This window comes from Typopeltis vanoorti, chromosome 20, assembly GCF_054136105.1.
Source record: "Typopeltis vanoorti isolate ZY-2024b chromosome 20, IOZ_Tvanoo_1.0, whole genome shotgun sequence".
Taxonomy (NCBI): Eukaryota; Metazoa; Arthropoda; class Arachnida; order Uropygi; family Thelyphonidae; genus Typopeltis; species Typopeltis vanoorti.
Window position 1 is genome coordinate 39,712,149 of NC_143568.1, and position 23,700 is coordinate 39,735,848.

Below are 23,700 nucleotides of genomic sequence, written 5' to 3' on the forward strand. Positions count from 1 at the left end.
GGACATTGCGTGGATATTGTCATTGTGTGCATGTTTAGAGCGGTGAAGTAATGGTCTCCTACTTTGCACTTTATGACTGATGCAGTGTAACTGTTTGGTGGTGTTCGGATGTTTATCGGCAATAATAATAATAATAATAATAATAATAATAATAATAATAATAATAAAGTAAGAAAGAAAGAAAGTCCTCTAATGGAGCTCCTTCAGCCTTTACTAACTTTTGGAAGAATTGTGGGCAACTAGACTGCACCCTCAGTCTTCACTAACTCAATGGCATTGAAGGAGAAAATACTGAAGAACTTTCACCATCTCATAGCTCTAAACCCTAATAACTATATATCATTGTCTGAAATAGTTCTGTGGGCAATTTTTGAGTTTTCGTTTTAAAAGACGAGTTTCTAGGAGAAAAATTCTACTTGTACCATAGAGCGATAACTCAGAAATTGGCAAAAATGGTTTTTCTAGCACATGCCAGCTAGAAAAACAGCATACACTGGTCTCGTAGCCTTAGTTGCCTAACATAATATTTCAACCAGTATAACTAGGTTTTTCTTCTGGCAGGCGCTGGAGAGAATAATAATCTTATCTTTTAGCTGTAATTGGACTATTTATTATTTTGAATACCATTCGAAATAATAATCACAATTCCTTCATTGCTGGATGCCGATTAGCGAAATATGGTCTTTAGGATCATTAAAATGTGTCATTTCATTTGGACAATTTAATGCCAAAATTGACGACAGTGCATATATCCAAAACAGCTTTAGGTTCTATTGCATAATGTTACTGTATAAGCGTACTATTGAGACAAAATTAATTTTTTTTTTTAGGATTATGTGCAATCATTTCCTTGTTATTATTTCTAGGGTGCTCTCGTTATAGATTATTATTATCATCTATTACCGAGATGTCCAGCTATGGCTAAAGTCCAGATTCTGACCATTAACGATTTTAACTGTCCTTCGAAATATATAAAGAAGTTTAAGAATCCAGTACATGACTGTGCTCACACGGCAAATGCCTACTTCTATTTTAGTTTTAATTTCTATCGTATCGTCTCACGTTATTATTACGCGACAACTCCAGAGGTGAAATCGCGAGAGACCGCTGTAGACTACACCACATTGCTTAATCCATCTTCTGCACCACACCATTTACCAACCACTACATGTTATTTTTGTGTGTTAAATTGCTACCTTCTCTGGCTGATTTGTTCGTTTTGTACGATATGAAAAACTGTGTTTTCTGGAGGGAGAAAACGTATTATTTCCATATGAGTTAGGTTATTTACTGTCATTTGAAAAGCCCATGTGAGACTCGAAGTCAGTTCTTTTCCACTCCAAAGGTGATGATGCTAATTTGCGATTTTGTTTATTTGATTTATGGCCGAAGCAGCTCTAAGGCTATGCGGCCAATGTATTTTGCCTGTAAATTGCGTGTGTTCTTCTGACCGGGTTGCCTATTTGGTGTGATGAAAAGCCCTAGTTTTCGGGAGGAAAATCCTGCGACCTTTGTATGAAACCAGCTAACTAACCTTCATCTGAAGGTCGTGATAAAGATTCTTTGCGTCCTAGACGTGATTCAAAGCTGTCTTTTTAATCATTGTGCATCGTTAATACCTGCCGATCTACGGAGGCTCTCGGCTCTCCATCTGTGATACAGAGGCAGTGTACTTAAATGCAGATTTCTTTTTTTTTATATGAATTAATCGAAACTAGAAATAGAATATCAGTCAGCCATCTTCGTTGTTTATCGAGAATTGCTGTATTGTCTTCGAAACCTCAGTTTTAAAAACAAAATGTTACATATATATTTTAACTCCCGATATGTGTATTTTTATAGGAAGTTTTTTCGCTGGATTGGGAACTAATTTATATTGAAAGGAATTTAAATTATTATTCTTTTCAGCTTGTTTTGCTTAAGATATTTGTTATTTTATAAGCAAACAAATTTTGCTTGCAAAATAGAGAGACAACAATAATATAATTTCTTGTCACCTATATTTTATAATGCTTTTTTATGATGATTTTATGTTATACGTGAAATACGAGTGACTTTTAAACCTTTAAAGACTATTCGCCATTTTTTAAGATCTCCGAAAGACAGTCATGCCTTCTTCAAATATGCCGGTATCTATAACATCCCCTGTTCATGTGGATTAAATTACATTGGTCAGACCTCAAGAAGTTTGGAAATTAGGAAAAAAAAACAAAAAAAAGAAAGAAAGAACACATAGAAGATATAAACAATAACAGAGAGGACAATTCTGGGTTAGCCCTTCATTTCTCGAGGACAAACCATACCATCGAATGGGACAAAAGCTCCATGCCCTATTTAGAGGAAGATTTCCGCTCCCGATACATAAAAGAAGCCATAACAGTCATCCGTTCTAAACACAACCTCAATAGAAACCAAGGATTAATTCTAGCTGATATTTGGAAGACCCTCATAAGATTATTAAGCATGCAAGAGTTAAATTTCGCTGCTAATTACAGAACGTTCCTGCATAACAACAGTTGACATCATACATACACGCTCCATGCGTTTGATGTATGCATTCTTCTGTATTTGTAAAAAAATATAATTGTATTCGGTTCATTCCTTCATGAACAGTTTAAGTTGTTTTGTATCTCTTTTATTCACCCTGAAGAAGCCAAACAGCTAAGTTGGCGAAACTTGTAGGTATTTCTTACTTAGTATCAATTAAAATCCTTCGGCCAATAAAACCCAGTTTATGTCAATTTTCTTAATGCTTTTTGATGTTGTAACACGAATATGTAGATACTTTATTTTTAAATTTTGACATTAAACGTTTATAATAATCCCACGCATGAAGTCACAGAAACTTATAGCATATTTATGCAGCTTGTGGGCGAGTGGTTCCATTGTAACTTTTGACTTATCCATGATGATAAAGCATTATAGGTTCTATATTGGTATTAAAACACACGCGGCTTGTTTTGAGATAAAAATTTCTTCATTAAAAGTTTGACATGTCAATTTTTTCCCTTTATTTTGTTTGTAAAAATTCTTTATGGTTGGTAACTATACTGTCCATATCGAAACATTCCATCGAAAATACATTATATTCATACAGTATATATTTATTTATTCGTATGGAAACCCCCCCCCCCATTCCTCATTCGTCCCTTAGTACTGGTTGAGACCTCCTAATGAGGGAATTAAGTATGTATATTATGCCTGTAGATCCGTGTGTGTTCACGGGCCGGTTTGCCTGTTCTGAGAGACGAAAAACCCTAGTTTCTGTGTGAAAAAAATCCTCTACATCGTACGAGACCGACTAACTCATCTTTAGTCGAAAGAAACCAGATAAATGTTCTCACGTCATAGAAAGGGAATCGAATCCAGGTCTTTCCGACGAAAGGAGTTCGTCTATACCGACTGAGCTACGCAGGCTCTTATATATATTAATAATAATAATAAATATGTAAATATTCATTATTTGTGTACTATTGCTAGCATCAAAATATATAGCGAAAGATAGAAAGAAATAAGAAGATTAAATATATTTTCCCACTGATATTCTAACTGCTGACAGAGTAGTTAAAACATTGTGAAAAATTTCCATGTGTTGGCTAGTAGACCTATATGTGTGTTCGTGCGCGTTCTTCCCTATCCTGCCGCTGGGGGGAAAAAAAAAAAGATAATAACGCAGTTGGAAAAGTTTTAATTTCTCTAAGCTTCCATGGCACACCACTGTGCATAGCTACGATATGCAATGAAGTGCAAAAACGCGTTTACATACTTGTTACGTAAGCACTGTATTATTTCCCTACTACACACTAGGTGGCGTGTTAACCGTTATATAAATGCATATGGAATCGCCAGTTCTTTTATTAGGTAGTTTGTGGTGTGTGCGGTATTATATGTTTAAAGAGTGATTTAGTAGGTAAGAGTTTAATTAAGAACTGTTAACTTTGAGAGAATTAAATTAAGTTTCAAGAAATCGACATAATCAGACATTGTGTCACTGACTGCTAGATATAAACGGTCCAAAACTAGTTTTATGTAGTTTATTAAGGTACGTTAGCCTTGAAGGAAACGAGACTAGGGGAACGTCATGGTCTCTGAGTGGATGTTCAAGTCTAGTGGAAACGTTATTTAAAAAAAAAGAAAAATGTAAAGCTATTTTTTGTGGAAATTTGTAGTAGAAACTACTACAAATTTAGTAGTTTATCAATAGTCGGAATATCAATATGGATGCTGAAAGTATCCCATAATTAGACATGAATTGAATCGATACATATCGGGATCTCTACTTCCAAAATAAACATGAATAAGCATCTTTCATTTCCAAATGTCACTGCTTAATTTTATTCCCTCTACACAAATTTGTCAGCGTTTCATTATGCAATATATTTTGTGAAACGAAATGGAAATGATCAATTCCCTTTAGATATGAACTCTACACCTCATGTACTGAAAAACATTTTGCAAGATGATAGTGAATTCCCTCCCTCAAGAACTATTGTCCATTCATTCCCAATATTATCGCTTTAAACAAACACGAATATTTTTACTTCTATCCTCTATATTCGGAAATCTAGTCAAGAAGGGACTTCTTTCTTCACCTTCCGAAATAAACTTAATACCCAGTCGTTTTTGATATTTAAGGAATTTGATAAGTGTATGCATTTATCAGTTCATATTATTCACCGCGTGCGCGCACAACTATTTATGCACCAAGCATTGCTTAATAATCTTTTTTTTTTCGGGTATGATCTGCACGTACTAGTGTTAAATTACCCCCCCCCCCCATGGGCTAGATTATACATCGACCACGTGCGTATCAATAACATGCTTAGTGACTTCGTTTGTTTAATACACTCAAAACGAAGTATTCTTGCTGCGCTTGATGCAAAATATGCGTGGTGGGCCCGTTCTTAATTTATCACGGCAGTATATGATTATTTCGTTAAATTAATGAATCACCTAATTTATTTATAATTAAAGTTTAAGAACCTAATCTTTATTAACATTTAGCCTTAATTTATATACATTTTTAAAAAACATTTCAGTCTGAAATAATTCTGAGGAAGACTTAATTGCACTAAAACTTTTATACTTAAAATTGAAATTCAAAACAGTTGACTTAATTTTCAGCAGAATGCATTTCTTAAATGTCAGATAGTACTTGATTAAAATCTCGCATTTTATAACAGTGATACCATATGCTTCATTGTTGCATGATCAGTATTCATTATTGCAAAATTATAGAACCAACTACCATGTTGGAGTAATACATTTAAAATAAGTGATAGTTGACTTGGGTAAGGGCAATAACTGTACATGATAGTAATATCCTTTCGTAAATGACTGCAGTAGAATACCATGCAGAAGATTAATGCATAATGGTAGTTTGGAGTGGGTAATCTGGTGGCAGCGAAAATATGTAGCTTGCTGACAGATATAAAAAATTACTGTTATAGAGGAACAGTTAATTAAATTGGTATTTAATTTAATTAAATACCAAAAACTGCTATTTAATTTGTATATGTATTGATATTGGGGATGGATTTGATGGGAAATATAGTTTGCTCATGATGCAAAGTTAAAGAATAAGAAATAACTGAGTTAGCATCACTTTAAGATGAATTGAATAATTTTTTTTTTCTCTTTGTACAGAAGAATAGATGCCAGTTTAATGTTACTAAGTGTATGACATTGCAGGTTGTGTATATCATTGTAGTTTTTCTGTGCTTCAGAAGATTTAAGGTTGGAGATGCAGAATATTGTGATAATGGATAGGAAGCTGAGGTTAAGGGAACATATTGTAATCATAAAGACAAAGGATAGTTGCTATGTTGAGCACACTGGGGGAATTGAGTTATTAATTCTATGAATTAGACCTTCATCAAATTGTCTCCAGATTACTCTTTGCAGATATGGATGTCAGGAAGATGGATCTAAAAATGGAGAGGATGCAGATAAATAACTAACATGTTAGAACTGAAATGCATGGCCCCCACAAGGGTGGGGCTGACAGGGCTCTAACCTGGGTGCTTGAATTAGGGGCCCATCTTGTCGGGTCGGCCAGTTAAGTGAGACCAATTAAAGACAAAAAGAAACTTTATAAATATGAATGAATATGTGCTGAGAGGGACTACTAGCTTTTGCAATCGTTTCCAACCCATTATCCATCCTTTCAGACTTATGGTTACTCTTCTGAACTTCCCATTCGAAAGGATTTACTTTAGTTTTCAGTTTTCGTTTGCCCGTCTTGCTTTCTCCTTCAACACAAAGGCTTGAAAAAATATTTCATATCTTATAAAGGTATGCTAATGACAATGTTTTGGCACAAAATATTAGCAAATATTGACAATAAGAACATTATTATAAAAGTAAAGGAATATCTCTTGAGGTTGAGTCTGCACTTATAAGAGAATTAGTGCAAGAGATACAGCACTTACGTGACTCATAGGAGTGTTGTCGAAGAAGCAAAAGTAGTTGTTGCCGAAGCAATCGATGTGTAACCTCAATTTTGTGAAAATTGACAAACTATTGTAGAACCTGAACAAGATTTCAAATTTTTCGTAATTTATCCAGTATCGAATTTCATTGTGAATGATTTAAAAACAAGGTTCGAAACAGCAGATAATATATGTGAATTATTTTCACCTATTTTAAATTTCCACAACTTGGACAATGGTCAACTTATCACAAAAGCAGCAAAACTTGTGAAAAAGATCTGTCAGAAGAGTTATCCAATGAAATTCTTCACCTTAAAAGTATTCATAAGATAGTTTTTTGCATAGAAACAAGTCTGGTGAGACTTCTGAACACAATTTATGACAAAAACCTGCAAGGTATATTTGTTAATATCTGCCTTGCTATTAAACTATTTTGCACAATACCGGTTACTGTTTCTTCAGCTGAGAGATCATTCAGCAGACTGGCCAATACATTAAAAACATGGTAAAGAAGCACAAGTAGCCAAGAACGACTTAATCACCTAACAATTTTGTGCATCGAAAATGATTTGGCTAAGCGAGTTGATTTTACTGACATTATTGATAAATTTGCGTCGACAAAAGCTAGAAAATATACTTTGAAGTAATTTTGAACATTATTATTAGTTTGTATTATGTAGATGTTGGTAGTTTTTTAAATAAATATTACTTTTGTGTTATCATTTAAACTAATTGATCCTAAACCATGTAGACTGTATAGCAATGCGTTGTCCTTAACCTGAGCGACAGGTAGGGCCCTCCAAAAATCCTGGCCTAGGAGCCCACTTCAGGATGTGGAGGCCATGCTGAAATATTTAGCACAAGTATAGATCAAGGTTTTTTTTTTTAATTGATCCTTACACAAGAGGAAGAATCTATAGCACTTCGGTGTCAGGTGCAGGTGAGGACGAAGAAATGTTCTGACATTTTTCTTAGAGTTTGAGGTTTTAGCTGTTACACTTCATGAGGAAGGATATTTCAGAGGACAGAGGGAGGCAAATGGAATAAGAGGAAGCAGGTTTTAATTGATCTGTGTTTGCAGGTCGATTAAGAAGAGATATTGAGCAGTCAGTGCTAATGTGTTAACAGGTACAACAGAAAGCAGAGGGATGATAATTGCCAGTTCAGTGGGGCAGTATTCATCAAAAGACAGAAACGGTCTCTGAGAAAGATAGTGGCTGAAGTGAGTCTGAGGATCATTGATCAGCTTAATTGCTCTCTTCTGGACAGAATCAAGAATTTTTAGGTTTTAGGCACACCACTCCAAACACACAAATTGTATTCATTTATGCAGAAAAGAATGCCTAGTTTTTTTTTTTTTTTTATAGGCTGAGAAAGCTGTTATAAAAAGAATATGAACTGTAGAGTTTTATTGGATAGGTGGACAAAGGAGATGTAAAATAAAATTCAAAAGGAAGTGAGTAGATTTTTTCATGTAGTGATGAGTGAATATATTACATGAGAGGATGCCTGCATGGACAAATAACTTCAAAGAGGAGTATGACAGGCCTTGTGGGAGGTTGAATGGATCTCGTGATGAGTCTTAGGATGTTATATAGATATGCAGCTAGCTGTATAAAATGCAAATACTGCAGATGTATGCTGATTCATAATGCAGCAAACACCAAAGTGCATTTTAAGATGTAGCAGATAAGAGACACTTATTTTGTTTGTAGAAATAAGTAGTTTGATGTGTTTTATCCCTTTTCGTTTTCTTTCTTTCTTAATCCTCCTCTTCTACCTTTTTACGGTGTCAAAGTTTCTTATTCTTGCAACTGTCTCGAGGATAAGGTGGTTGGCCCTATGCCTCCTGGTGTGTCCTATTTCTGTAGATGCTTGTGTTCACGGGGCTGGTTTGCCTGTTCTGGGGAATGAAAAACCAGAGTTTCCATGTGAAAAAAAACCTCTACCCCATATGAGACCAGCTAACTTGCCTTTCGTTGAAAGAGACCAGATAAAGGTTCCTCCTATCACTGACAGGAATCGAACCCAGATCTTTCTGATCAGAGGGCTTAATCTATAATGACTGAGCTATGGAGGCTCTCCCATTTCACTTGGATCTTAAATTGGTTTAATGCATAGTTTTATTCTAGTTAGAAATTCCAGAACTACTTCTTCCCAAATTCTTTTTCTCCAAAGACAAAGAACAATAAATTCACCTGAGTTCCATTTCCATTCAGCAAGGTAATCTGTTCATAATCATTTTTCTTCTTACTCAACACATAGCAGTAAAATTATCCTTGGGACTCTCCTTGGATTACAGTGTGCTAATTTTTGTCTTTGCATAATACTTGTCACTTTCCCATTCTGAGCCTTATATTCCTCATGTAACTGTTCTCCATCTGCAATTCTTCCTTATTTCTCTTCTCATTCATTTGATTCCAAATCACTATCTTCACCCAAGATATATAATCTGCTATTAACATTGACAATTTTATCTCAGCTATCTCCCATATACTACTGGCCTCTCTTCAATGTTTTTATCTATTGTACTGCTGCAAGCAGGTTTCTAAGTCTGATACTTTCCTGCCTTATAATCCCACATAAATTCCTACAGCTTTGATACTTCTACATGTCTCTTCATCCTCCAAGTTGTTCTACATGATCACTCACCAAATGGCAAGTATGCATTTCGCACATTCAGATTCTCTGATGCCATGACCAAATCCTAAACTCTTGATGCTTGTGTTCCTTTTACCACATGCTGCCTAAGATGGTTTTCCCTCAAAAATCCAAAAATTCAGTTCCCTGTAGTACTGCATGCTGCCTCCTCTACTCAGTTCATCTTGCTATAGTTGAATCCCCCATAATGATCACTTGCCAAACTAATTTATGTAAACATTTCCTATTCATCACCATCTATATTCCCTGGTTTATAGCAACATCATACTAAATATCTTGTCTGCTAAATGTCTATCTTCCATCATATCTTCTCATGGCCATTAGTGTTATTTCCACTATGATTATCTATCCTGAGAGGGCATACTTCATCTCTTATGAGTAATAATCAACATTGACTTTCCTTGTCCTGTTGAAATAATGAAAGAGGTTTGAGAACAGGAACCAAACCTTTAGAGATTCAGTGGCAAGCCTTGAAGAAAACCCTGATTGATTCAGCTAGAGAGGCATGTGGTGAAGTTGTCTGCAAGGATAGAAAAATTAGAACACCATGGTGGACACAGGAAGTTAAAGAGGCAGTGAAGGAAAAGAAGAAAGCATATTAAAAGTTCCTGGCAAATAAGTCAGCTTGTGCTCTTAGAGAATACAGAGACAAATGTAAAACTAGCTGACCAGTTTGTAAAACTAGCTAAACAAAAGGCATGGGAGGACTTTGGCAAGAATATAGAAAATAAATATCAAGAAGGTGGCAAAATATTCTGGAGGTTGTTGAAGAAGCTTAGGAATGGAGGAAAGAGTGCTGTAAAAGGAGTTAGAGATGATAAAGGTGACATGAAAATGGGAGAAAAAGATATCCTTGAAGTATGCAGTAATTACTTTGAAAATTTGCTAAATGAAACAAGCAGTGATGACAGCACAGTGATAAAAACAAAACAAAAAAAACACTGACCAGGCATGTATTCAGCAATACATATCCATACTTGAAGTAGAAAAAGCCATCAAAGGCTTGAAATGTGGAAAGGCAGCAGGAGTAGATGATATTCAACCAGAAATACTGAAGTATGGTGGTATAAAAGTCTTACAGTGGCTGCACCGCATAGTTCAGAAAGCCTGGACAGAGGGACGAATTCCCGATGATTGGAGTATTGCTCTCATAGTACCCATATATAAAAAGGGAAATAAAACTGAATGTGAGAATTACAGAGGTATTTCCCTACTGAGTGTTCCTGGCAAGATCTATGCAAGTATACTTGAGAAACGGTTGAGAAGAATTGTGGAAGAAAAGCATAGTGAAGAACAAGCTGGATTCAGGTCAAATAGACTGTCAAGATCAGATCTTCACTTTATGACAAATAGTGGAGAAATCATGGGAATATAACAAAGATCTGTATTTAAGTTTTGTCGATTTGGAAAAGGCATATGACAAGGTGCCAAGAGAGAAGCTATTCAATACTATACAATTATATGATGTCAATGGGGCATTATATCAAGCAATACTTAGTCTTTATTTGCGTTGTAAGTCAGCAGTTAGAATTGAAGGAAGTACAGGAAGATGGTTTAATGTTAAATCTGGTGTGAGACAAGGATGTACATTATCCCCACTGTTATTCATTATCTATATGGATCACATTATGAAGGAAAGTGGTATTAAACATGATATCAAAATTGGAGCTGTTAATGTCAGCTCTTTGCTTTATGCGGACGATGTTATACTTCTAAATAAATCCGCTACAAGTCTGCAAGATTCTCTGACTAAATTGAATAACTGTTGTAATAGATATATGATATGGAGGTCAGCAATAAAAAGACAACGAAAATAGGCAGAATCATTGAAAATGTCAACCGTGTTGTGAATGGAGAATATGTGGAACAAGTAAAACATTTCGGCTACTTAGGCACGATTTTTAGTGAAGATGGTAAATTAAATATGGAAATAGACAACAGAATTAACAAAGCTGGTATGGTAGGAAGTCAATTGAATAAATTTATATGGAATAAGAGAAAAATTAGTCGGAACACTAAATTAGCTGTATACAAGACAGTGTTCAAACCAGTTCTGAGAGCTGGGTCAGAAGTAAAACACTTGACCAAAGACTAGAGACTGCAGATATGAGAGTCCTGAGAAAGATTAGAGGTGTGAACAGATGGCATCAATGGCAATATCATATTTAAAACGATTATATTAGGAAAGAACTTGACATTGTCAGCATCGAGGAATCCGTTAGCAGAGCTAATCTCAGGTGGTATGGTCACTTAAACAGAATGGGCGAGGAAAGATTAGCAAAACAAGTGTTCTCTGCCAAATTGGCAGGAAAACGACCCAGAGGAAGACCAAGATATAGGTGGATTGCTACGGTACAAAGTGCCTTAGACGATAGAAATATAAGATCCGGTAATGTTGGAGACTTGACAAGTAACAGACTGATTTGGAGGAAAATTGTAGATAGGAAGTTAGTAATGATGTAAATTTTTCATGTTGTACTATCATATCCTGTACACCCCTTGAGGGTACATGGCAAGAATTTGATGATTTTTTTATTTATGTTGTGTCGTATCTTCTATTTCTATACTACTTATGAATTAGCGGTCACATAAGGTGGGAATACCTTTTGGCTCTCGGGAATCATGGCCGTTGTGAATGCAAAGCGAACGAAGTAGCTTCGGGCGATACTTTGTTTGCCTGAGCTGAACCAGAGATCACAGGTATCATGTATTGGTGATCACTGCAGATGCTCAGTCATAGGTTATATGCAATGCGTAGTGTTTATTCTCAAATCGTCTACTCAAATCTGTTCCCCCCCCCCCCCCCAAGATTAAATCATGAGTACTCGGCCCCTTCCAAGATTAAATCCTGAGTGCGCCACTGCTCCTAGTTAACCAAGTTTCACTGATACCAACAATCTTTGGAAAGACTGCTACAACATTCCTTTATTCCTAATGCTGGCCTGGTTGTCTGAGTGGTTAGCTTACCCATTCTGCATCCAACAGGTCACAGGTTCGAATCCTGCTGTAAAAATGGACATTTGTGATTGTCTTTAGGTGGAAGATGAATTTCATCGTCTGATGTGAGACCACTGTCCTGCTTATTGGAGGTCTGAAGTGGCTGAAAAAGTTCTATGTTTGGTCTCTAGAGTAGGGTTTCTGGACTGTTTCTGGACTGAATTACAAGAAATATAAAATTGAAAATGGCGGAAAAGAAATCCTTAGCCCACCCACAGTATAGATTTAGTAATAACCTTTCATGGGTGGTAACCACGCTCAGAAAAATCAGTGTGTTGCCAGTATTCTTACAGAACCATTATTACTTTCCCTTATGCTCCACCTGGCTCTGCAATATAGCGTACACTCTCATTTCTTAACCCACTATCCCTACTACGTTCCACCCTTTCATTTCTAGTTTTCTCATCTTGACATAATCACTTGCCCAGTAAAGTCTCTCCAAATGCCTGAATCCTTCTATATTCAAATATAATCTATCATTAAAACTTGCATACAGCTCCTTTCTATCTTCAAACGTACTCACACATCCACATATTCAAGACCTCTCCTACACATTCTCACTATCATCTTATTTGTTATCACTGCTCTTTTCTATTCTGCATTATCATACCTGGGTAACATCCATGTAATCTTCCCTCTGACACACTTTTGTTGCACTCTCTAGCATCACTCGCAAATCATGCTACATTATTAATGCTGCCTCTCTGGTCATTTGAACCAACCATTGCTATCATCTCTTCTACATTCACTTCTTTTCATTGCTACACTCTATCATTCAACCTGGCAAACATTATTCAGGCACTCAATTCTGCACATCCCAAATTATCAAATCTCCATACTTTAACAAGTATGGAGATTACTCTAAACAGATTTCTTCTCTCACTGGCATCCTCAACTCTTTCTGCTTCCAATCTCTCTCACACTCTCCCTTCTTCCTCTCATCCCTTTCCCTTGCTTTTACACTTTCTTCAATTTCCTCTCCCTTGCTCCCACCTACTCTTGGTTCATCTTGCAATAACTAACTTCTCCAGCCACCTTAAATTTTCATTCAGAGTCTTCTACTTAGTCTTCATTCCATCCATCTCCTTTCCCAGTAATCGTTTCTCCTTTCACACATCATGCTTTCAACTGATCTCTCTCTCTCACTTATTGCCATCAGACAAACCATCTTTCTCTGCCACACTGCTCAAGGTCATATACGTATGTAGGCCAGCCTGGTTGGCTGAGTGGTTAGCGTGTATGCTCTCCAGCCAAGAGGCTGTGCGTTTAGAATCCTGCTAGGCATGGATGTTTGTGAGTGTTCTCTCCCAATATGGATTGGATCACCATGGGAGTAGTAGACCCAAAACCTCCCAGAATGGGAGAAGCCTTCACCCTGCAGTGGGTAGGAAAATAGGCTGTTAATTTTTTATATATATGTTAAAGATACCAAGAAATTTTATAAACTTGGTTTTAATCCTTTTTTCCCAAGCAAGCAAACAAGCAAGTGGGGAAAAAAAGGATTAAAACCAAGTTTATAAAATTTCTTGGTATCTTTTAATGTATAGTACACTTATGGTAAAAAAACTTTCTCTACACATATATTATTTACAGAGTAATTGATTTGATTTAATGACATGTTTATAATTATTAACTGACTTAAACACCGAGAAAAATATAAGAGATTTAATAAGGTTTCACTACTAGTTTCATTGGAAATGCCGATTTCGTCAGGTGAATGTATCAGGGAGTAAACAACATCTTAAAAAACATCGTACTTTAACAGAGATTAGAACAAGTAGTAGTTGTGTTTGAAATGGAGTCAGTGTTAGTTCTGGCATGAAGCACTTTGCATGTGAATGATATGACGAGTATGCCAAAACTGGATTACAGTGCTATGTGAATCGGGTAGGCTGTAACTGAGATTGCAGTTTAGTTGGGCAGGGTCAAGAGCTATTTCTTTGGATTCCAAGATACTTCTCTCTAATTCATCGAAGCATTTATGGCTGTTTGAAGTTAAGTTTCAGTCTATTTGATGCTGTCGTCCTTCAACAGAGTGTATGTATATATATTCTCTTCACCCTCTATCACACTATTGGTATCCTTCCACTTCTAAAGCACTATCTCCACTGCTGCTAAGTCCTGAGATTGAAATACTGATATCTCTCTCTCTCTCTCAGCACTTCTTACTGCCTATGTTGCCTAAATAAGTGAAAGTATTTTTATTTATTTTTTAATAAATGTGTACATATTGCAAATGCAGAAATAAGATTTTGTTCAGTATATAAGTGATCATTTTATCATAAAACATGTTTAATAAAGCTATTTAACCAAGTAATATTATTTTTATGTATTAACTGTGTATTTTGTAAATAAACTAATAAATGATGCTACAGGCTTTAGCTTCTGTAAATTGTATGTGAGAGAAGGGGGGAGGGGATCTTGAAAGTTTTGATAAACACAACAAAATGGCATAATGCAATGCACATACCCTTCTGGGCATTATGGACTTCCTCCATAATGCATAGTATTATACAAGTCCACAAGAATATGTGCATTGCATTATGGGATAATAAGGCAATTGATATGAAGTCATTAGCCTTTATATAAATAGTCCAGTTGTGAAGTGATTTCACATGCAAACTTTGTTTGCTTACACTTGGATAAAGGATGAAACCAACCATATAATTTCTTGGCATCTTTAATGTCTTGTAAGAGACATTCACTAGGCATCTGCAACACCCACACATCAGTTTGCTGTGTAGCGTGATTTGTCACTCCATAACACAGCTTTCAACTTCCATCTCCCACTGTACATGCTCTTTTCACAACTGAGACAATGCTGCATGTTGGTTTGGGTAATGTGGAACTTGCCTATTGCGATCCTATCGCAATAGGCAAGTTCCACATTACCCATGGAAACCTATGTTGAGAGTGTATATTCTGAATGTTTTAGTGCAGATTCATGTTCCCGTTGAAGCCCGGAGCTCTGCATTCAATGCATTATCTGACGAATGGTGGTTTTTGCATATTAATCTTCATATCACCCTGTGGTCATGTTCAGTGAGTGTCATGAGTCATCCATTGCAGGTAGTACTTCCAACACCATACTGAGATGGAAGTGCAGTTCCTTGCACTTCTATCTAAGTATCGTGTTGCTGCTTGTTGACCTGGGATGGCCCAATTTGCCAAACAAAGGCCTGTAACATGGCATCCTATCACTTCGCATCTTTCAAACTCCATTTGTTCCCTTCTTACAGCAATTTCACCCAAACACAGTTGCATCGACTTGGGAAGATCATATTCCTCCAATTTAAAGCTGTTACAAACATGCGACTCATTACATGGCACGATGCACCTTTCCTGTGGCAATGTCCATTGACTTCTTTCAAAGCAGTGTGTGTATGTATGCAAAATTCATGAAGTCGTGTGTGTGCATGCATGCATGCATGCATGCACGCACGCACACACAGAGCCTTCATGAATTTTGTTCTGTTGAGGTATCTTATCATAGTTTCATGTTCCCATGAATGACAAGTGCACGCCGGCACTAACAATGAACAAATGAGGCTGAAGAGAGTAACTAACGTTGTTCCTACAGTCCTAAAGGCCCCCTAGCAGGCTAAATTGGGTTGTCTTGGCTGTTGGACTGCTGTTCTCATGACTGTTGGACAAACTAACCAAATTTGGGGCACCCTCATGCACCCAAATTTGTTGAGGTTTGGGAAGTTTTTTTAGAACTGAGGCTGATTCCATGAACAATCTTTCGTATTTATATTTGCTGCGGCTTTAAGCATATCATATGTTAAGCATAGTATTCCAGATTTGGTTTGATCAAGGGTTTGTATAATGGTCACCATTCTTGTCTTTGTTGGTCAACAGCTTCATTATTATAGCAGTCCCCTACTTTACTAACTTTGCAATATTTCATTCACATTTCAGAATTCTGTTGACAATCATCCCTAGATCTCTTGCTTCCTCCACTTCTAGTATAGTTCCACTAATAAAATAAACCTCCTACCAGTGGATTCTGAATTTCAAGAGCTTGCATTTAGTTTCATTGAATTGATGTCTTTCATTTGTCTGCCTGTGTATCATCATCAAATTCCTGACACGTAGCCTCAAGGGGTGTACAGGATATGATTGTACTACATGAAAAATTTGCATCATTACTAACACCCTAGCTACAATTTTCATGCAAATCAATCTGTTACCTGTCAAGACTCTAAAATTGTCAGATCTTATATTTCTATCTCCTAAGGCACTATTTACCGTATCAATCTACCAATATCTTGGTCTTCCTCTGGGTCTTTTTCCTGCCAAACCGGCAGAGAAAACTTGTTTTGCTAATCTTTCCTCTCTCATTCTGTTTAAGTGACCATACCACCTGAGATTAGCTATGCTGACACATTCCTGGATGCTAACGATGTCAGGTTCTTTCCTAATATCCTCATTTTTAATATGATATTGCCATTTATGCCATCTGTTCATGCCTCTAATCTTTCTCAGGACTCATATCTGCACATATTTTTGTTCAAGTGTTCTAATCCAGCTCTCAGACCCATAAGTTAAAATTGATTTGAACACTGTCTTGTATATAGATAATTTAGTGTTCTGACTAATTTCTCTCTTATTCAGCTTATTCATATTGAATTTACTGAATATAAATTTATTCAGTTGACTTCCTACCATACCAGCTTTGTTGATTGTCTATTTCCATATTTAATTTATCATCTTCACTAAAAAGCATGCCTAAGTAGCAGAAATGTTTTACTTGTTCTATAGGTTCTCTATTCACAATGCACTTGATATTTTCAATGCTTCTGCCTATTTTCATTGTCTTTGTCTTGTTATTGCTGACCTTCATACCATATCTATTATAACAATAATTCAATTTAGTCAGGGAATCTTGCAGATTTATTTAGAAGTATAACATCCGCATAAAGCAAAGAGCTGACATTGACATCTCCAATTTTGATATCAGGTTTAATACCAGTTTCCTTCGTAATTTGATCCATATAGATAATGACAGAGGGGATAATGTACATACTTGTCTGACACCAAATTTAACATTAAACCACCTCCCTGTGCTTCCTTCAATTCTAACTACCGACTTACAACTCAAATAAAGACTAAGTATTGCTTGATATAATCCCCTACTGACACTATACAACTGTAGCGTTTTGAATAGCTTCTCTCTTTGCACCTTGTCATGTGCTTTTTCTAGATCTACAAAGCTTAAATACAGATCTTTGTTATATTCCCATGACTTCTGAACTATTTGTCATAAAGTGAAAATCTGATCCTGACAGCCTCTATTTGGCCTGAATCCAGCTTGTTCTTCACCAAACTTTTTTTCTACAACCCTTCTCAACTGTTTCTTAGGTATACTTGCATAAATCTTACCAGGAACGCTCAGTAGAGAAATACCTTTTTGTAATTCTCATTGTTTTATTTCTCTTTTTATATATGAGATGAGTACTATGAGACCTCTACTCCAATCATCTGGAATTTGTTTCTCTGTCCAGGCCATTTGAACTATGTAAGAGAAGTATGTAAGACTTCTCTACCTCCATTGAGTATTTCTGGTTGAATATCATCTACTCCAGCTGCCTTTCTACATTTCAGGCTTTTGATGGCTTTTTTTACTTCAAGTATGTTTATGTATTCCTGATTATATGCCTGGTCAGTGTTTTTTACCACTGTGCTGTCACTGATTTTTTTTCGAAGTATAGTATTCCCACAGATTCGAGACCCTTCAAATCATCTGTGCATGTCAACAGAAGGAGAATCCATTCCCATTATAGGGTAATCAATCCGTATTGTGGGATGAGTTGTTTATTATTGCACGTCGAAAATTAACTTCTCTTTTATGATCATTGTAGTTTTTAAAGTGTTAACTATGTTGCTTGTATAACAGTTGGAAAATTTTACTCATAAAGCATGTGATTTTGCATGTTGGCAACCAATTCGTATGTCCTTCATTTCTTTTTCCCCTTCAGCATGAATAGACTATTCTTGGAAAGTCTCCAAGTGAAGCTCTACAAAGTGTGGGCATACTATAATTACTCCATGCTTCAAGGATATCTTCTCCAGTTTTCACATCACCTTTATCCTTTTTACATAATTCCTTTTACAGCACTCTTTCCTTCGTTTCTGAGCTTCTTCAACAACTTCCAGAATATCTTGCCACCTTCTTGTTATTTATTTTCAATGCTCTTACCAAAGTCTTTTCATAGCTTTTGTTTAGCTAGTTTTACAGTGTCTAGCTTTCTGACATTTGTCTCTGTATTCTCTAAGAGCACGAGCTGACTTATTTGCCAGTAACTTTTGATGTGCTTTCTTCTTTTCCTTCACTGCCTCTTTAGCTTCCTGTGTCTACCATGGAGTTCTGATTTTTCTACCCTTGCAGACTACCTCACCAGATGCCTCTCTGACTGAATCAATGTTTTCTTCAGGGCTTGTCATTGAATCTCCATAGTTGGGTTCCTGTTCCCAAACGCTTTCATTTTTCTTGAATGTTTGTGTATTTTAGTCTACAGTTCACATCCGAGAGCTGCTCAACTTTTCGCTTCAAATATTCGCTTTAAAACTTACATGTTCTTCTTTTCAATATGAAATTCAATTATAGCTTGTGTAGGTTATTCAAATTCTGAAAGACATTGGTATTATGGTTCCTTTTTATGAGGCCTTGATCATACTGCATATGGTCTACTGTGCACAGATCTGGTCTCCAGGTTTTCATGGGATGAGTATATCTTAGAGGATCATGTGAAGATTTGCTGAGTTAGTGTTAGGCTATAGAATGTGGGATATGAAAACAGATTGAAGGAATGCAATTTTTAAAGTCTTGTGATATGATTGAGATGTACAAGTTGGTGTGGTGTTGTTAGCAGATTAATGCGGTGTATATTTTTCATAGTAGAAGAGAATTAACAAGAGGCCATCCCTGGAAGCTGTATAAGGAGGGTGTGAGTAAGGGAGTGAACAGCTGATTCTTTGCATGATTGGTTGGAGAGTGGAAGGCATTGCTTGTGAGTGTGTGTAGTAATTGCAGAAACCAATTGGGTTTAAAGGATTGTGTGATTTTTTTGCTTGAGTGTAAACCTCCAGCAGTGAGTTGACATCCTTTTAGGCCAGATGTTAATTAAAAGTAATGCTTCCAAGCTTTGCATCCTCTTGCAATAAAGTGACTGTATCATCGACATAAAGGCTACTTTATAGTAGTAGATCATAATGCTTCTGTTTGTTTCCTACACATGCTTCTAAACAAGGCAGTGCTGAAACGAAAGCACTTCTAGCAGATGAGAAATGTCTTACTAAATCTCAATACATTTAAAAGTGGCAGTTTAATTTAAATTGTGGAATATATATTTTAAGGGAAAAATACCACCTGTATATACAAATTGTGTTAAAGAGTACATATTGAGTATTCAACAGGACTTCATTTGAAACAGTAAAAGTCATTTGGTTTATATCACTACTAAAAAATGTATGGAGATGCAATGTTTTAAAGCACTAGTTGATCTTGAACTGGATATTTTGAGCATTGCAAACTTGGTGAAATGAGTAGAAGGAATGGAGTTTATTATTATCAAAACTAGATAAGTTTGAATTCAGTAAGGTTAGCAATATAGGAGAAATTGCTACAAGCTGAGGCACACTTGCATTGAGAGAGCACTGTTTGTTAATCAAAAGATTAGCAAAACTGATTAGCAATACACATTCCTGAATACTACCTCTCAATGTTTTAATTTAATATGATTCTGCCATTGATGCCATCTCTTTGCTCCTGCAATATTTTTTCAGAGCTCATCTGTGGTTCTTCAGACAATAACGTCATTCTTAGCTACCCAGTTACAAAGAGTGGAAGCCAGATAAGTGTTTTAACTTGGCTCTCAGATCCATAAGTTAAAATTGATTTCAAGTCTTGTATACTGCAGTACTATTTTAGTACTTTGATGCTTCTCTTGTTCTGTATAAATTTATTCATTTGGCTCCCTTATGATATTTGCTTTGTTTATTTTATCTTTATGTGCAAGATTCTGTAAATTATTTTGGATGTGTTTAATCTGTAAGATGTATTCCTAAGTGATAATTTCTAATCCTCTTCAAAGACTTGGCAAATGGATTCAATGCTTTGTGCTGTCCTTGGGCATCTAAATCCTTTGTTAAGCATGGATCCAGCCCTTTTAAATTTATTCATAATTTGAAACTTATTTTTTATAAAAATATACATATAGTCTGCGAGACATTTCTTTTGAAAATTACCTTATTTCACCAAAATATGGTGACTTTTGGGACATGGTTTCATTTGTTCAGAGGAGGCAGATGGTTTTACTCTTTACCATTACAGCTTAACTAATATTCATTTGTATTGGGAATGGAAATATTTAACCAAGAAGAAGATGATGCAGTGTTTGTGGATTAAGACAGTTACAGGGAATTTTGGTTAGTTTTTAATGAGTATTGCAGTTATAGCCATGTTAATTCACTGTTTCCAAAGTGAGCCAGACCCAGATAGATGACTTTTAAGAATACTGATGGACTGCACTGAAAGAAGTTTAAGAGTATGAAGCCAGGAACTAGATTCATACTCTCCTTAACCATGAGATGGGTAAAGTAATGGTGATGCATTGTAAAAATAAAACAACAGGATTACTGTACCATTAAGGAATCCACCATATAGAAAAAGAAAATATTTCTCAATTTGTATTATAAGTTGGTCAGATTTCACTAGTACTGTTGAACAGATTTGGTTGTTCCATCTTCTGGAGGTGAAAATAGAGGTTCTGAAGAGTGGTCAACCGAAATTGGTACTACAACTAATGGGTATGAGAGGAAATAGAAGGAATTGAATGTTCTTCGAGAGATACTAGTGCCATATGGTTTCTTTAGTTCACATGATAACACAATGGAAGGAGTGAATAATATTTATTCAAAGGCCATATATTTCGACCTGAAAATTGCAGGCCATCATCAGTGGCAGATGATAGTTTAATACAAAGTAGAATGTAAACAATGGATCAATTTGAAACAGTAAGAGCTGCTTGATGTTATACATGAAATAGTGCAAAGGCATAACTGACGAGATATTGTATTATTAATTAACTGTATTAATTAAAATTTTAATGAGGTGCAATTAAAATCTTCATATCTTTAACAGTGAGAAGCAGTCGTTTTTATTCTAGTTTGGATGACGAAGTTAAACTTTTGGGCTTTCTTTAAATAAACATTCAAATTTATAGCAACAATGATGAAGTGTTTCAAACCATAGGATATTGTGGTCTGTATTTATTCCATATTTTGCAAAGTCAGATTTCTTGTTGATGATATAAGACTGGTGTTTTTGTATCCCCCCCGAACATGGAAATGCAAAAGGTCACACAGCCACAAAAAACTTGGTAGATGCTAAGAAGAGCAAGAGGAGAATGTTTATCTTTAGAAAATGAGAACCATGAGTGATAGTTTGACTGGAATAAATATAGCCACTTGATCATACTTAAGAATTCTAGAAATTTGTTTTGAGATGCCAGAAATGTATGGGTAGGAACTTTATATACTGTTCCCTTGTTATTTGAGCTAGGAATATCGGAATCAGACATTGTGTGGTTTGCTCTGAGAAGCCATTAAGTAGTTTCATGTGTCATTTGATGTTTAAAAGTTCTGCTGTAGTTGTTGGTTGCATCATAGAGCATATAATGTGAACACATCATAAATTTTGATAATTCCATTCTTCTGAGAGGGATGGCAAGTTGAGTACATATTCAAAGACAATAGTCTTTGAATATGTACTCCTTTCCTTGTGTTATCATGTGAATTGAAGGTACAATATTACACAAGTATCTCTAATAGAACAATTACAAATCCTTCATGGGAAGATATAACTAAGAAGACTAGTAGATTTCATAAATTATGTTACAAGGTAAGCTGTGAGTGAGGATATCTTTTCTTAAACAATACTGCAATCTCAAAATTATTCCTAATTTCACAAAGCCGAAAGAAAAGATTAAATCTGTTGTGCGCTTGCCTATTTAAAGGCAAGTCATCTGCAATTAACTTCAAGCCTTGGAGTTACCATGGACAAACTTATTTCGCGAGAACCTCTCATTTCTAAGATCTGCAAGGAAGGCATTCCTCTTTGTCCAGTTGTTGCTGTATAGATTCTCTGACATATCATGACGGGGTTTTTAACACGTTTATTATAAGCTCATTGGTAATTCCTCCTCTTTCATAAAAAATTTCACTGATATTCTGATTAAAGTGAAAAAAAAAGTTTTTATATATGGCCTAATGATTTAAAGGTCAATTTCGATATTGAATCACTTCTCACTAATGTGCCTCTAGGACAGGGGTGTTCAACCCGTCGATCGCGGAGCGATTTTTGGTCGATCTCTTGTGCATTCCTCCTTACTTACAAAGTTAATTAAAACTGAAAACATTTTATTTATCATTATTTTGTATTATTTTTAATTCACTTTAAGCATATTGCTATTGTTTATTTATTTTTCGTTAAAATTGTCAAATCAGTAATTTTCTTATAAGGCCGGGTAAATGAATTAATTTGGATCAGTGAAAGTCGAACAGCGAGCCAAATGAATATGATTATAAGCAAAGTGTAAAAACTCGATTGTAGCTTAAATATTAAATATTCCAAAGCACATGACATCGATTTTTTACTTAGGTTAAGTCCCATGTGAATATTTTTTTTTTTTTTTTTGTTGTATTAAAATAATTAAAAGTGATAAATAAATTTTTAAATACAGTTTTTAGTTGTTTGTGCGTAATCAGATATCAGGTTGGGGGAACGTGATCTATAAGAGTATATATGAATATATAAGAGAGTAGATTGCCGAATAACTTTTTATAGAAAAGTAGCTTGCGTAGTAATAATGGTTGAACACCACTGCTCTAGGAGATGCACTTAATTTGCTCTCACAAGGTTTTCCACTGGATATAGAGAAATTATTCAACTTTGTCATTCACTCTGGTTATTTTCTTTGTCAAAACAATGTATAGGCAAGTTTAATGGGAAGTCCACTCTCCCAACTTCTATTTGGAACATTTAGAATACATCCTTTTCTTATCTATACATCTTCAGCCTATATTGTATGGATAATGTTCACCGTGATCTGGTCCCAAAACAAAGATGCGTTGCTTGCCTTTTCTCGCAAGCACAAAAAAATCTTCCTCCAAAAATTAATTTCACTATGCGGGGAGAAAAAAAAGTCTCGGACATCCTACTCCTATGTCCATTGACAGGTGAACTAATTACTTCTGTTTTATCAAAAGCTTACCTTCACTAGACACTACATTCAACATTAATTGGCTCACTGTATCTCTCTGAAGATTGAATTGATCAAAACTTTATTATAACATGCTCGCATTAAATTTCTATGGTGCAGCAAATACAGCAAGAACTTTTTAACATCAAATGATATACAAAACTAAGTGACTTCGCAGAGTGGACAACACATATTCTTTTTGATTCCTATATTCCTAGCTCAAATAACAAGGAAACAATATATAGAGTCCCTATCCTATACATTTCTGGCATCTCGGAACAAATTTTTAGAATTCTTAACAAGTACAATCTAGTGGCCACATTTATTCCATTCAACAAACTATCATC

General features: G+C 35.6%; 1 protein-coding gene across 2 annotated transcripts in view; it reads left to right on the forward strand.

The window, feature by feature from the left end:
* Positions 1-23,700, forward strand: part of LOC150095389 (uncharacterized) — a 613,991-nt gene that overhangs the window by 101,681 nt on the left and 488,610 nt on the right. The window lies entirely within an intron of this gene.